This window comes from Siphateles boraxobius, unplaced genomic scaffold (assembly GCF_051911475.1).
Source record: "Siphateles boraxobius isolate OS27281-9 unplaced genomic scaffold, OSU_SipBor_1 13, whole genome shotgun sequence".
Lineage (NCBI taxonomy): Eukaryota > Metazoa > Chordata > Actinopteri > Cypriniformes > Leuciscidae > Siphateles > Siphateles boraxobius.
In genome coordinates, this window is record NW_027508733.1 from 7,455,515 (window position 1) to 7,472,648 (window position 17,134).

At 39.2% G+C, this 17,134-nt stretch overlaps 1 protein-coding gene across 2 annotated transcripts in view; it reads right to left on the reverse strand.

The window, feature by feature from the left end:
* The window catches only part of LOC143735249 (uncharacterized), a 38,785-nt gene extending 38,162 nt beyond the window's left edge, over nucleotides 1-623 (reverse strand). Inside the window, exon 1 of one of the 2 annotated variants that reach the window (XM_077225360.1) lies at nucleotides 86-623. The gene's annotated coding sequence lies outside the window, so the exon portion shown is untranslated. The remainder of the gene's footprint in view (nucleotides 1-85) is intronic. The other variant, XM_077225362.1, reaches the window with a different exon arrangement.
* Between the last annotated feature and the right edge of the window lie 16,511 nt (nucleotides 624-17,134).

Here is a 17,134-nt window from a genome sequence, read left to right on the forward strand (position 1 = left end):
TCAAATCACATCACATTCAACATAACAGAAAAAATAAATTAAAGACAAAATAAATCAGTACATAAAAAAGAAAAGGGAAAGTAACCTATAGGGCAGGAGCGTTTCGGTCGATCGGATCACAAGTAGGCAAGGGAGACACATTCCCCGTTACACCTGGTGTCTATTTTGGTCCACTTTCAACCACTTCTGTCCTGGTTTATGTATGTTTGATATAGTGAACAAAATAAGCTCGCGCAACTTATATATGAATGCGACCGACCGGAGACGACGGAAAAACATGCGGAGAGCATCAGCTTTCGTTTCTGACGATGTGTATCCGCCACGCTGGATCCTGCGACTTTTGAGGGAGCAGCAGCAACGTGAGGCTAGTGTGAGGGGCTTTAATCCGTGCTGTCATCTCTGCCGGGTTCAATTTATATCTTAAACAAATATAAATCCTCCGTCAAATTGTATAATTTTCTGATCGTCGTGCGTGTTGGTAAATCAGTCCCTCCCTCGGAATCGGATTTTTATGAATACGAATTAGCCACCTCGTAAAATTTCTACGAATTGCCGCGAGATCGGGTTGGCTATTCCATGCAACAGACTACTTCTTCTTCTTCTTCTTCTTCTTCTTCTTCTTCTTCTTCTTCTTCTTTGTCGTTTTACGGCGGTTGGCATCCAACATTAATGGTGCATTACCGCCACCTACTATACTGGAGTGTGGACCGGAGATAAAATAAATACATAAATAAACCATCAAACTAAAAATAACTTTACATTATTTCCCTCTTTTCTTTTTCCTTCTTAAAAAAAAAAAAAAAAAAAAAAAAAATATATATATATATATATATATATATATATATATATATATATATATATATATATATATATATATATATATTAATTTAAGCATCCTAAATCCTTTCTGCCAGTCTTGTTTCTTTTAGGAATTGAAATACCAATGCACTCACACCATTTACCGTTTTCCCCAGCAATTCCCTTAGTGAATTCCCTTGCCCCCCTAACCTTCTTATACCCTTTTTCATCTTTCCTCTTTCCCTCTCATATTTCTGACACTCAAAAAACACATGCTCCACAGTTTCAATATTTTCACAAAATTTACACCTACCCGATACGTGCTTACCTACCATATGTAAATACTTATTTAACCCACAATGTCCTATTCTTAATCTCGTGAAGATAATTTCTTCCCTTCGCTTCCTTCCAGTAACCCTTTCTGTCCCAACCTTTTGTTGAATTTTATATAAATGTCTTCCTTTCTCCTCCGCATCCCATTGTGCCTGCCACTTTTTAATAATTTTTGACCAGATTTGTGCTTTCGCTTCTGCTTTACTTATTGTAATTACTATTTCAACCTCTTCTTGTTTACTCGCTTGCTTTGCCAATCTATCTACCATTTCATTACCCTTCACTCCCACATGTGCTGGAACCCATGTAAACTTTACCGTTATCCCCATCTGACAAATCCGTGAGTGAATTTCTAGTATTTCATATATTATGTCCTGTCTCGCTTGTGACTTAAAAGAATGCAAACTTTCCAGAACTGCACTTGAGTCTGAACATATGACAACCTTTTCTGGTTTGACTTCTTCAACCCAATTCAATGCCAACCAAACAGCTACCAATTCCACGGTGAATACTGATAAATTATCAGAGATTCTCTTCTGTATTTTCACCCCCATTTTTGGTACACTGAAAGCAGCTCCAGCTTTTCCCGACTCAAGGTCTTTAGATCCATCCGTAAATATGACCAAATATTCACCATACTTGTCACTCATCCTATCACAAAAAACTTGACATATATCCACCTCCGTTCTATTTCTTGAGTGGGTATTTAAAATCTCTAGGTCCACATTAGTCTGCCAAAAAAGCCAAGGTGGTCTGACTACTTCTTCTACTTCTTCTTGTGATGTTTAACGGAGGTTGGCAAACCAGCTTATGGTGCATTACCGCCACCTACTGAACTAGAATGTGAAGCATCAATGATTTGAAATATACAAAACTTTATATTCTTATTCACGGGTTTCTTGTATACAAACAATACCGGATGCACGCGCATCCAGGGGGCAAAAAACCGCTATCTGTTATGCCGAGTTCTGTAAAAGAACATTGTAATTAACGTAGATTGCACATTGTTTGTAATTTCTTGTTGACTCAATTATAAACTGCAATTTCAGAGATGATCTGTTTGTTTGTGTTTCATATTAATATAACATTATGTAAAACGTCCAACTGTTTACGAATCAAAATCCGGACATACTGTGATGCATGTATGAATTATCATGTTAGACTAAGTAATGTAGCCTCTATAGAGCCCGAATTTGCTTTTATATAAGTTAACCTTATTTACGTTACTTTACGACCTGCAACATATCATGACTGCACACATATAACGTTACTTTACTGTAAATCAAAGATTTGACGATGGATTATGTGGGAAGTAGTAGGCTACCTCCGACCGTGGCGATTATATTCAAAAACTTACTCTCAGCAATGGTGAGATCTTGCCGGATATCTCGGATCCCTATACGCAATACCTGACGATCTTTGGATTGTGGATGACAAGAAGTGGCCAGCAATTGTATGGATATATATAAGGGCCTTGGTTACACCCTTACGGCTAACTGCAAATGCATGGCAGGGTACGTCTATCAAAATGTATCTGCCATCAGAAACCCTTTACTCCGGTACGAAGACCGCGGGTATTTTGCCCCCTGTCTGCGTGCGCAAGCAGCTGAGAAATCCATGTAGCCTAGTTTATTTAGACCCCCCGCAGTTTGCTTATAAGAGAGCTAGGGGCACGGATGACGCCACTTTAACCCTATGCAATTTAGTGTCTGAACATTTCAACAGACCACAAATTATGCTAGAATTTTATTTATAGATTTTACTTCAGCATTTAATTCAATTAAGATAGATGTTCTTTTACTGAGATTACTTGATATAGGTGTGAATGGTGGCCTCATCTGGTGGTTTACAGACTTGCTTATGAATGGTAGAGAGTTCTCGTTAATGGTAAAGTTTATAACATAATTATTTTGAATATAGGAGTACCACAGTGAACTACATTATCTCCTTTATTATTCTCACTGTACACAATAATTCATTTAAAATTCACAATACATATTTTAGTCTACTTAAATACGCTGACAATTTGGCAATTGTCGGCCTTTTGAACAAATGTGGGACCAAAATAAATAAATTGTTTATTATATATAAATTCCCTGCAGAAATGGTGCAAATGGAGATACATTTGCATAAAACTAAGGAATTAGTGATAAGTAGAAACAAATGTGAAGCACAATTGTGGGTAAGAAACAAATTCAACTGAATTAGATATATTTATTAAAAATAAACCAGCATTGGTTATTATAGAGGATTCTTCTCATCCCTTAGATTCTAAATTTCAGTTGCTAGGCCATCAAGGAGACGTTTTAGACAACCTTGGGCGAATAGAAATGTGTACCAGATGTCATTTGTGATGACTGCCATTTGAATTTTAAATGCTGAGAAGATATGAATATGAGTAGGGGTGGAGCTGCATAGATTGTATGTACATGGGAATGTTATTGTTTAATTATTTTATTTTTGTATATTGTTATGTTGTTGGTGTCCTCGTGTGTGGTGTATATTGAAGCCAAAGACAAATTTCCACTTGTGGACAGTAAAGGAACTAAACTAAACTTCTTTGCTATACGGTTTCTTTCAATCTGCAGTGCCTACATAATACACTAGGATGTTTCTTAATTTTGTATAGATTTTCATTTAATGCTGTATGTCCGAATCTGGGTTTTTTTATTATTACTGAATCTTCTCATCTGTTTAACCCAGTTTCATTTTTCCATATTCCTTCCCTTTGAATATATATTAATGTCTGCCTAACTTCTCTTTATCCAATTTTTTTTGCTGTTTTATTAAAGTTCTCCTAATAATTGATTTTGCTCCTGTTTTACTGATGCTTATGAATGTCAAATTCTATATTATAAAACTCCAACTATACATCATTATATAATAACCTAAATAATAATAAATTCCTTGATTGTATTGCATTATTTCCAGGATAGCATCTTGTCTGCAACTATATGAGCAGAATTAATGCTTTTAAATGCTGCCAATGAATCTGAGTATAGTATGTTACTGCTTTCTTTGTACGTTGTTATTCTACCCACTGGAGGGCCATAACTAGCTACCAAACTCTGCAGTAATATATTATCTGGTGGAGTAAAAAAAAAAAAAAATCATGTTGTGGATAACTACTGCTATTTTGTTAGATTCTGGATGCTTTGAATCATCTATAAATAGGCCTAACAGTATAGCCTATCATATCACCATAAACTTATCAATATATTGATTAACTCATATATGTATTTGATCACAACTCAGTATCTTTACTTCTTCTATTAATTGAGGGTCTATTATAGACATTATAAAGGTACTGTAGAATTGCTGACAACTGAACTGTAATACCGGGTATAGTCTGCTAGCAGAGTTGTTAGTTTCTCCTCTAAACTGATAAAAAACTAAAGAAAAGATAAACAACTATTGAAGATAGCTATTCTTAAATTTACTTCTAGACGTTTGTTGACAGAAGCAGGATGATATATATATTTTTAAAGTACAGGATGTGAGGCAGCCCGGAAAGTATTGCGTAATTAAGGCAAATTTACAGAGTAACTTTTTGTAATTATAGTGAATAAAGTACTTATAAGGGGGCAATATAAACTTCTGGGTAACAACCAGGAGAATTATAAAAAATATTTATACTTTGGGCCTAAGTATTATGCTAAGGGATACTTATTCTACTATTAAGATACAACAATCTTACAATTGGAACAATTTAGTGAGAACATACATGCGCACCTTTTTGTAATACTTGTGTACCAATACACACTGTATAGGCCTTTTAAAAATTACAGAGTATTTCTTTGCATTTATATAGTGTGTTTTTTTTATAGCAAAAGTGCAGATGTTTAAGTTTGGGCTTTCATCTTTCAAGTCAAGTAATTAACTATTGCATTTTTTTTAATACTGGGAAATAGATCTTGTTCCATGTGGTTAAGTGGTGATTGTATAATAAATAAAGGTTTCCGAGTTAGTAATATAAGATTGTGTGTATGGAAAGACAGTCTTTCAGATGGAAAGAAGCGTAAATGGATGGAGAAGCATAGGTTACTGTAAAGCAACGTCATAGTTGGTGATTATCTTGGCGAAAGCCGAGTACAAATCAGCATGAAGTTTTAACATCTACTCTCGTGTAATGGAAATCAGATTGTGTGTATGCATTTTTGTTGTACTTACCCTGTAACTACATGGAACAAGAGGGTAACAAGCACAACTACATGAAACAAGAGTATCTTTCCCCAATATTTAAGCAAATGTTGCAATAATTTTCGTTTTCAGCACACGTTTGTTAAAAACAATACTGTATAAATGCAAAGATATGTACCCTGTAATTTTTAAAAAGCCTATACAGTATGGTTCACCATTATTTAAAAAATAGTTTATGTTATTGCTAAATTGCTCCCAAATGTAAGATGGTTATATCCAGCCCGTTCTCATCCTTTGGCGTCATACATGTGACGCTTTGGACATTTCGTTGAAATCTTACGCACATGGCATCCTTTAGCGTGAATATGAGACGCAGATCCCAAGGCGTCATAACCGTACACTGTAAAAAAAAATCCTAATTTTACAGAAAATAACTGTGATTTTTTGACGATCATTTTCTTTCATTTTAAATTATACTCAAAACACTGTAAAATTACAAATAATATCTGTAAAATAAAAATTCAGCTGTTATTTTAGGTATTGTGACATTAATGACAAATTACAGTAATTCACATTTTTTATACAGAAAATTGATTGTATTTTTCATACAGTATTTTTTCTGTTTTCTTAAATTACATAAAAATGTATGTAAAATTACAAATATAATCTGTAATTTAACAGAAACAAAACAGTTAAATGATAAAATGGTCAAATGACTGTCAGCTCCCCAAAAAACTGTAAAACATCCTAAATTAAATAAACTGAAAAACACTGTTATTTTACAGGTATTTCCTGAATAATCACGATCATATACCTTCATTGTAAAAAAAAATCGTAAAAAAATGGTCAAATGACTGGCAGCTGCGGCTGCCAAACAAAAACTATAAAATTAAAGTAAAATATGCTAATTTAAATAAACCGAAAAAACACTGTTATTTTACAGGTATTTCCTGCATTATTATGATCAAATACCTTAATTGTAAAAAAATCGTAAAAAAAGGGTCAAATGACTGGCAGCTGCGGCTGCCAAACAAAAACCATAAAATTAAAGTAAAATATGCTAATTTAAATAAAGTGTAAAAAACTTTAAAATAAATTTGATGTCACCATGATTGGGATCAGTGTCTGCTTTAGTTGGGCTCATGACCCTTGAGATTTAACTTATGCTTTTCTTTGGCTGCTTTAATTGTGTATTTGATACACGTTTGTTATAAATGCTGAAGAAAATATCATATGATCTCGATCATTAATTGATGATGTTATAGTCATCATATGATGATCTGATTCACTGATATGACAGTCAAATCTCTGTATATGATAACTTAGATTACAGAGTATGTAGGTGGAATTTAGCTTTATACAAAGTATTTAATTAATGTCATAATTTTTCACATGACCCTTGAATATTGTGGTATCAGTATTATAACAACCTGCATTTAAAAAAAATAAAATATATACTACACAAAAGTTTTTTAGTTTTTTTTTTAGTTTTATAGAGACATCAAGAATCAACATATGAATCTCAACAATGGTGACGACCAAAAAAGTTTTTTTTTTCATTGTCACCATTGTTGTGATTCATACGCTGATTCTTGATGTCTGAGTGAGTCTATATGTTCCTGTCAAATATTTTCTGTATAATGACTTCATAAAATCTGAGTATCACAGCACTGGAGAATGTTTTATAGAAGCTTTGTCATGCAAAATGAATAACTAATATTTAATGACAAAATCAGATATTATACTTCAGATGGTATCAATGGAGCTGGACTCTACATGATGACTATTCTCACTACAAAGTGACCAGCATTATCTGATCTGAGTTTCTCTTAGACTCTTACCATAACAAATATGCATCAGAGACACACAGTTAATGCAGCCAGAGAAACATTAAAGTTCATGACTAAAAGTTCAAGAGCCCAACTAAAGCAAATACTGATCTCCATCATGGTGACATCAAACTTTATTCTTTTCAATAAAGCTTCAACTTCTAAACCTCTGTTAATTCTCAATAATAATGTTAGTATGAAAGAAATAAAGTCTGGATTGTAATAAGTGAAGATGCTGCGATCCTGAAAGATCTGGTAGTGTTTAATGTTCTGTTGGGGTTTAAAGTGTTTCTGTATGGTGTGTTTCGTGTGTCACCATTGTGTTGAAGCGTAGAGCCTGAGCTCCAGTCCAGGATGAGCAAATAAACACTGTTGAAATGCTGCATGTTTCTTTATTTAACTGACAGTAACTGTGTAGTTGCTGATGTAGTGACGTATATAGTCAAAGCAAATCATGCATGTAATTAACTGCATGTTTTTCGGTAAATAAATCAGAAAATAAATGTGAAATAACTGTTTTAACTGTGTGTTTCTGTTAAAAAAGATTAATGAAGATTTCTGTAAAAGTATTTTGCACTTATTTAAATTAAGATATTTTACATTCATTTTATGGTTTTTGTATGGCAGCCGTTGCTGACAGTCATTTGACTGTTTTTTTATGGGATTGTTTTACAATGAAGGTGTTTGATCGTAATAATTCAGGAAATAGTTGTAAAATAACAGTGTTTTTCCTTAAAAAAAATTAAGGAAAATTTCTGTAAAAGTTTTTTGCATTTCATTTAAATTACGATATTTTACTTTATTTTTACGGTTTTTGTTTGGCAGCCGCAGCTGCCAGTCATTGACCGTTTTTTTACGATTTTTTTTTTTACAGTGTACCCTACCCCAGACCTAAACCTACCCATAACAGTGCGTGTTATATTGACGCTAAAGGATGCCATGTGCGTAAGATTTCGACGAAATGTCATATGCCGTCACCTATATGACGCCAAAGGATGAGAATGTGTATCATAGTATAATACCCCATAGTTCTTTAATACTTAAATAGTTTTTAAATTCTCCTGGTTGTTACTCTTTTATCCCCCAAACTATAAAATATTGTTCCCTTATACTTACATATAAGAACTTTAGGAAACTATAATTACCGAAAGTTATGCTGTAAAATTCCTTTAATTACGCAGTACTTTCCGGGGCTGTAATCTAAAGCGTTACCAAAATAACCTCTGCTAACTCCACTGGAAATAAAAACTAAAACTAGCAAAACTTTTATACATGATTATTTACACTTATGCTTATATCACAGCATGAGTATCCTATATAGGGTCATAGATTTACAGAGAAATGCATATGACCTTTAATGTAAATAATTAACAGACATAGTATCCCTACAAGCGTTTTGAGAAATCACTGGATATGTGGGTACATTAATGTGGGTACATATATGATATTTTCATTTTTCAAACTGACACAGTACAATCTCACAGTATAGATAGTATATCACTGTTTGATTTTAAATAATCTTTTATCTGCCAAACTTCAATGATGGGTCCAGCATTTTTAAAGTAGTTTTGTGTAGAGCAGAAGTCAAACTGTGACCTTCATATGGGGATGGAAAAACACTCTTAAACCACACTGACACAAAACTGATACCTCAAACACATGCTATGGATGTAAATAAACACGACCACAGGTTTCACTTTGACTTACAAACTAACTTTCAGTGCATGCATTTGATCAGGGCTAAATTATAATTACCTTAGTCTGATGAAGGCATCCCACAACCTCAAGCTTTGTTTGTGAGGAGAGGTTTATATGAATTGTCTCAGAATATGTACATTTAAAGAGAAATGAGCCTGTCTGTGTGGAAACAGTTTTTTTAAGCTTAGGGGTAAAACAACAACAACAACAACAACAAAAACAAGTGCAGTTCCTGCACGTAAGGGTAGTGATGATGATGAAGGCTTTTAATAATACATTTTCACCCTAATTTTTCACCCCTCATAAAACTTGCATGAATGAAAACAATTCTGCGCAATATCCTTGTCACCATTATGTATAGATGTGTTGTGTTAATGCTTGACTGCCCGCCTTTTGGATTACTTGTTATCAAACTATGTTTGGAACTAATCTTCTTCTTCATGTGCCTTCCTGCAACATACCATGATTGAAGACCGAACTACCATCGTCCGCGGGGACTGTGTGCCCCCCGCACACCTAGAGAGTCAACACGCCTCGCGCAATGAGTGAGCCAGACCCCGAGTATAAGAGGACAGAGCTTACCATCGCCCCGGAAGTGGAGCCCTAATGTGAGTCTGACCAGGAGCGTGAGGCTGAGGGAACACATACTGAGGTCTGTCTTATTGACTTCAAAACTGAGGTATCGACTCCCACCCAGCACCCAAATCATCATCGCTGTTTAAAGACAGCAGTATGGAATATATGGACTGGGATTTATCATTTTCATTGACCTGCATTGAATGTGTCATTAACTGGGGCTTTATCCATCCTCATATTACCATCATCGGAAAGCTCAGCCAGTCCTCCAACCCCACTGCTACTAGATGTCTGCAGCCCTGTGCCATCTTTCGAGATGCCCTGCCAGGATGTCAAGCCAGGTCATGCAACCACTAGCAGCGCCTGTCCCAGAGGATCCTGCAGCTCTGCCTCTGGCCTCGAATCCCTTCGCTTCACCTCGGCCCATCGACCTGTTGGCTCCATCTTGGCTCCTCGTACCTTTGGCTGCACCAGAGACCCCTGTCCCACTGGCCGCTGCGCTCCATCCCTCCACTCCTTCGGCTGCAGCAGGTTCCTCCTTTCTGTCGGCATCACCTCTGTTCTCAGTAACACTATCATCGCAAGGGTCTCCAGAACCAGCGATGTCGCTCAGCTCCCTCGACCCTCGGTCTGGACCATCGGATCCACTGGCTGTCTCCGCCGGCCGTCGCCCAGATGTCTACAGCCAAGCCAGCAACATCTTGGCTCCTCCGTCCCTCGTCTCCATCCCGGGCTAACTTCTGCTGGGGTCGCATCGTCCTCCTCCTTATGTATAGATGTGTATTGTTAATGTGTCTGCACGATTTTTGGATTACTTGTTATTAAACTACATTTGGAACCCTATTCATCTGTCTTCGTCTTCCTGCCTGCAAAACACATCTGTGACAACCCAGAATATACCTTGTCATTCTGGCCCCAATGTAAGATCACACAGCAGTCCGATCATCTTCTAATGGCAACAGATTCATACTCCACATTATCTTCCTCTTTAACTTTCTGTAAAAAAAAGAATCATATAATATAAAATAAAAAAATGGAAGTTTGATTGAGGTTAGATGTGAGTTTTAAATATGACACTTTTTCTAACAATGTCACCTGAAAGTGGTTAAGTTAACAAGAAGCAGCTTGGACATGCTGTAAATGTGCTTCTTCTACATCAGTGGCTCTCAGTGGTTTTGTAAACGGTTAAACAACAACGTTAGTGTGATTTACCAGCCTAAAACTAACACTGGGACCAATATTCTATTAATTTTATAGAGAGACAGAACAGAACTGCAAATTTCCGAGCTTTAACTGGGCAGGTAACACCGAGTGAAGAACGTCATAATCAAAATAGTGCAAAAATAGCATAGAGTTTGATTGGACACACAACACAAAGGGACCATTTTCCGGGTTTCTCAGAAGCAGAAGTCATAGTTGGGTAAACTTTTATAGCGATGAATGAGAAACTACACTAAAAAATATTTTGTCTTCCAATTTGCTCAAATAGCAAAAGAAAAACTCCACATAGTGTTTTCACAACTTTCCAAAAAGAGGTAAAAATATAGAGAGATTGATAAGAGAGAAGGTTGTCAATTTGACAGTCACTCCCATAGACGCTGTATTAGTAACACTATTATCTCTATTATCTATTATCTGTATTATCTCACAGCAGCATTAAACTTTTGTTTTTTGCAATTTGATGCAAAGGTAATATAATAAAAAAGTATAGTGTTATAAATGTTTAAATGTACAAAAAAAATTGGTTTAAAAAAACATTGCTGGGTTTATGATATAATGCCCGTTATAATTATAATTACAGGTCCTTCTCAAAAAATTAGCATATTGTAATAAAGTTCATTTTTTTCCATAATGTAATGATAAAAATGAAACTTTCATATATTTTAGATTCATTGCACACCAACTGAAACATCTCAGGTCTTTTATTGTTTTAATACTGATGATTTTGACATACAGCTCATGAAAACCCAAAATTCCTATCTCAAAAAATTAGCATATTATGAAAAAGGTTCTCTAAACGAGCTATTAACCTAATCATCTGAATCAACTAATTAACTCTAAACACCTGCAAAATATTCCTGAGGCTTTTAAAAACTCCCAGCCTGTTTTATTACTCAAAACCGCAATCATGGGTAAGACTGCCGACCTGACTGCTGTCCAGAAGGCCATCATTGACACCCTCAAGCAAGAGGGTAAGACACAAAGAAATTTCTGAACAAATAGGCTGTTCCCAGAGTGCTGTATCAAGGCACCTCAGTGGGAAGTCTGTGGGAAGGAGAAAGTGTGGCAAAAAACGCTGCACAACGAGAAGAGGTGACCGGACCCTGAGGAAGATTGTGGAGAAGGACCGATTCCAGACCTTGGGGGACCTGCGGAAGCAGTGGACTGAGTCTGGAGTAGAAACATCCAGAGCCACCGTGCACACGCGTGTGCAGGAAATGGGCTACAGGTGCCGCATTCCCCAGGTCAAGCCACTTTTTAACCATAAACAGCGGCAGAAGCGCCTGACCTGGGCTACAGATAAGCAGAACTGGACTGTTGCTCAGTGGTCCAAAGTACTTTTTTCTGATGAAAGCAAATTTTGCATGTCATTCGGAAATCAAGGTGCCAGAGTCTGGAGGAAGACTGGGGAGAAGGAAATGCCAAAATGCCTGAAGTCCAGTGTCAAGTACCCACAGTCAGTGATGGTCTGGGGTGCCATGTCAGCTGCTGGTGTTGGTCCACTGTGTTTTATCAAGGGCGGGGTCAATGCAGCTAGCTATCAGGAGATTTTGGACCACTTCATGCTTCCCTCTGCTGAAAAGGTTTATGGAGATGAAGATTTCATGTTTCAGCACCTCCTCACTGTGCCAAAACCACTAGTAAATGGTTTACTGACCATGGTATTACTGTGCTCAATTGGCCTGCAAACTCTCCTGACCTGAACCCCATAAAGAATCTGTGGTATATTGTCAAGAGAAAGTTGAGAGACGCAAGACCCAACACTCTGGATGAGCTTAAGGCCGCTATCGAAGCATCCTGGCCCTCCATAACACCTCAGCAGTGCCACAGGCTGATTGCCTCCATGCCACGCCGCAATTTCTTTCTGTGTCCTACCCTCTTGCTTGAGGGTGTCAATGATGACCTTCTGGACAGCAGTCAGGTCGGCAGTCTTACCCATGATTGCGGTTTTGAGTAATGAAACAGGCTGGGAGTTTTTAAAAGCCTCAGGAATCTTTTCCGGGTGTTTAGAGTTAATTAGTTGATTTAAATGATTAGGTTAATAGCTCGCTTAGAGAAAACTTTTTCATGATATACTAATTTTTTGAGATAGGAATTTTGGGTTTTCATGAGCTGTATGCCAAAATCATCAGTATTAAAACAATAAAAGACCTGAAATATTTCAGTTGGTGTCCAATGAATCTAAAATATATGAAAGTTAAATTTTTATCATTACATTATGGAAAATAATGAACTTTATCACAATATGCTAATTTTTTGAGAAGGACCTTGTGGCGAACAAGACGGCCGAGGGACGTGAGAGAACGGCGCGAGGCCTGTGGTGCGATTGATAATGAGCAACACCTGTGAGCACACCGGTCTCGCATCTCTCACGGAGGAGCGGAAGCATAAAGGAGGAGCGACGACGTTGATGATAGAGAGAGGAACAGGGCTGTATTTTAGTTGAGTTTTGTTTTTTGTATTTGTGATTTATTTTAGCCAGCAGTCGTCCGCGAGGGGCTGCTGGCCGTTATGTTTATTTTGGGTAAGCCAGCAGTCGTCCGCGAGGGGCTGCTGGCGGTATTTTAGTTTGTTTGGTTTTGTTTTAATAAAGTATGTTTAAATGTTCGCCGGTTCCCGCCTCCTTCTTCCCTGAACATTGCTACACAGGTGCCGAAACCCGGGAAGAGGGAGGAACGCGCTGTCAGAGAGTCCTCGCCGTTGTGGGGAATCCGCTGTGCCATCGAGCATGGTGCGCGAGTCGCCGCCGCTCGCCGTGGGCCGGAGCCTGCTGCCATCCGCCGAACGAGGGGAGGAGCAGGGAGCAGGGGACTCGCAGCCATGGACGCTCGAGGCGGTGCGCTGGAGTGAGTTGCCGGTGGGACGGTCAAGCTCGCTGCCGGGCGCCTGGGTATTGGAGGGGCGGCTGCCATCCGGGAGGGAGAGGAGGAGTCGCCGCCGCTCGCCGTGGGCCGGAGCCTGCTGCCGTCCACCAGCGAAGGGGGGAGCAGGGAGCGGGGGACTCCTACCGTCTGCCCAAGGAGCCGTCGCCGTCCACCGGGCGGCGGAGGAGCGTCGAGCCGGCCACCGAGGGCTACCCAGCGTCACCGCCAGGCACCGCTGAGGAGATCGCCCGGCTGGTGGGGGGCCAGATGGCAGCGCGTTGTGGGGACCGGACCAATTATTATTTTTATTTTTTTTCCTCTCTCCCCTCTCTCGATCTGTCGCTCCTCATGCTTCCGTCTCCGTTTCCCTCGGCTTGTCGGTCCATACCCCCCAGGGATCGCCGCCGCCGGGGGGGAGTAGGCACAGGCTCGTGGGTACCCCCCGGCCTGTGAGGGGCGATGGGGGTATGTGGCGAACAAGACGGCCGAGGGACGTGAGAGAACGGCGCGAGGCCGGTGGTGCGATTGATAATGAGCAACACCTGTGAGCACACCGGTCTCGCATCTCTCACGGAGGAGCGGAAGCATAAAGGAGGAGCGACGACGTTGATGATCGAGAGAGGAACAGGCCTGTATTTTAGTTGAGTTTTTTTTTTTGTATTTGTGTTTTATTTTAGCCAGCAGTCGTCCGCGAGGGGCTGCTGGCCGTTATGTTTATTTTGGGTAAGCCAGCAGTCGTCCGCGAGGGACTGCTGGCGGTATTTTAGTTTGTTTGGTTTGCCTCCTTCTTCCCTGAACATTGCTACAGACCTGTATATACTTATATCACAGTCTGTGAAAAGGTTCCATTATGAATAAATTATCTTACCGATTTATGTGGTTTTCTTCTGTAGAATGTTGGCTCGGCATAAGTGATCTCATCTTTAAGAGGCCGGACTGTTTCAACAACAATGATACATGAATTAAACAACAAAACTTAATCATAACTATATCTTCTTCTTTTGTAATTATATTTTGGTCCTGTTAAATATTACTACAAAAAATTAAATATATTTAATTCTGTGATTTTTAAAATGCCATTAATACATTTCATTTTACATTTATGTGTAAAACACACACATGTTTGTACAGCTATATATAGGATAGGAAATTCATGACATAACGTTTTTATCATTAAATTTAGAAAGACATTCTTTGCAGATAATTTATAAATAAAACCCAGATGAGATGTCTTATGAATGCAATTTTTTTAAACTTGTCCAAATGTTGTCCTATCTCATTGCTTAGCCTTTACTGGCTTAATGCTGCTCCTGCTGTTATCATTGTTATTTAGCTGTCATATGGTTCAGAGTTACTGAATTACATTGTTGATCACCATGTTTAAGATTGATGTGTTGAGGTATACGTGAATCTTGTGTAAAATGGGAAAAAATTGTGCCTCTAAAAGGCAAACAATGTTCATATAATGTAGTAAACTCTAAATCAAACATGCAGATAAAAAGGGGTTCAGGTTGTTGCTGCTTGCATTGCTAATTGCAAGACATTCTTTAGTTGCCTTGACAATAAGTTTTAAGTTCAACAGACTACCTGCTACTCATTAGATGAACAAAAATATTTAAGTTGACTAACCGGAGAAAAATAGTTGAGTTAACTTAAAAAATTGAGTGTTATAGGCTGTCTTATATTTTCAAGTTAGCTCAACTTCTTTTTTTAGCTGCCTTAGCAAGAATTTTTAAGTTCAAAAGACTACCTGTTACTTGTTAGATGAACAAAAGTATGCAAGTTGACTTTAATTGTAGCGAATAAGTTGAGTTAACTAAAAATGTTGATCCCCTGGTTCTCTTACGAGAGGTTCTCTCGTATTGCGTAAGTTGCTTACGCTACGGGTAAAGTCATCTTTTCTCGAGATATGAAGCCATATTTTAAGATAAGTCAATGCAAGTTACTTTCAGTTAAAACAACTCAGACATGCATTTTAGCCTTGGGACTAGATTAAGCCTTGTTTGTGAAACGTACTCGGTTAGGTACGTAACCTCGGTTCTCTCTAGAAGAGGGAACGAGTATTGCGTAAGTTGCTTACGCTACGGGTAAAGTCATCTTTTCTTGAGATATGAAACCAAAAATTATCCTTCATTTTGTATTTATTGTCAACGCAGTGGAGCAGCTAGCCGACCTAGAGCAGGATGTCTAGCGTGCTCATAGGCTGCCCTGCGGCTAATGCAGCAGCCTACCACTGAGCCTGGCGTGACCTCACGCCCAATGAGGGTGCTTCGCGTCCGCTACGAGTCACAGCCCACCAGAATAGGTGTGGCTTAGCATATAAAAGTACGGCTCGGAGGATGCTTCTCTGATTTTTTATTTCTTCAGCGAAGCTCTACGCATCGCTGGATCCTGTTTGAAACCAGCGACCAGCAAGCAGAGGAAAAGCGTCTGAGGAAGCCAGTTGTCTTCGCCGCCTTATGTGGCATTTAAGCGCTCGCCGGAGCCTCTCCCTCGAGCTTCTATATCTCCTTCTCCACCCCTCCCGGACGCGCAGCTGCTGGCTCCGCCCCTCACTGCCGTCGCTCCAGGGGACGGGGCGGAAGGAGATGCCGCAGGGGACAGCTGCTCTATCCTGGTCTAAATTGTGGAATGTACCATTCTCCGCGAGACTCCACTCACATCTCTCCTTGACGCTCTCCCAAGTGGACAGCACCGCCGAGAAAGGGGACAAGAAAGGCCCGGATCCAGCTGCCATCACGGATTTAAGGAGCGACGCTCCAGCTCAGCTGCAGGCCGCTCACATGATCAGCCTCCTGCGCGAAGCGCTAGCAAGCGTCCAGCTCAGCCTCCGTCTTCGCAGCAACGACAAGGAGGAAAATAAGGTTGAGTCCCGCCGCGGCCGGACCACCATCAACATATCTCGCCCTGTCAGTCCCCTTAGAAAAGGCTACTGCAGCGGTGTATTCGGCAGCCAATGAGCCGGTAATGCAACCCGCTCGCCTGCACACAACCGCCGTTTCTACTGCCCAGACAAATCTCAAGAGTATAATGTCTGGTTATTCGGCTCACGCCGTTGGTGCCCTAAGTGTAAAAAATGTGCCCACATCTCAGTGTTCACTCCTACACGCAAGCACGATACCCCCGTGTCTCTCACTAGGGCTGGGCGATATATCGCACAATATTGTTATGCGCATCTTCTCGTCAGTAAAGCCGGTTCCCTGATTAGTAGTAAATCGCCTTCAACTGCTTTCAGATGGAGCGGCATTTACTAGAAAGAGCCGTAGTTAACTGACAAGCTGAGCCATATCGCATCAATATCGCGGACGTATCGCCAGCGATAATTAATGCGATATGGCTCAGCTTGTCAGTTAACTACGGCTCTTTGTACACAGCAAAAACTCCAGTGTTAAATTAACACTCGTGGGAGTGTATATAAGTCCACACTCAAGAGTGTTGAAGTTAATGAGATAATTAAGTGATTACTTTAGTGATGATTGAGCATTATTGAAGACACCTGAAGAATCACTGAAGGAGAAAATCTCAAATTGTAAGCCACCGTTATAGCGATCATTGTTTACTTTAGTTGGCCTCTTGACCCTTATATTATTATATAAGGCCCTTTAAATTATATTTGTCTGCTTTATCTGAGTTATAACTGCCAGATGAACGAAGAAAAAATGTGATCTGATGGTG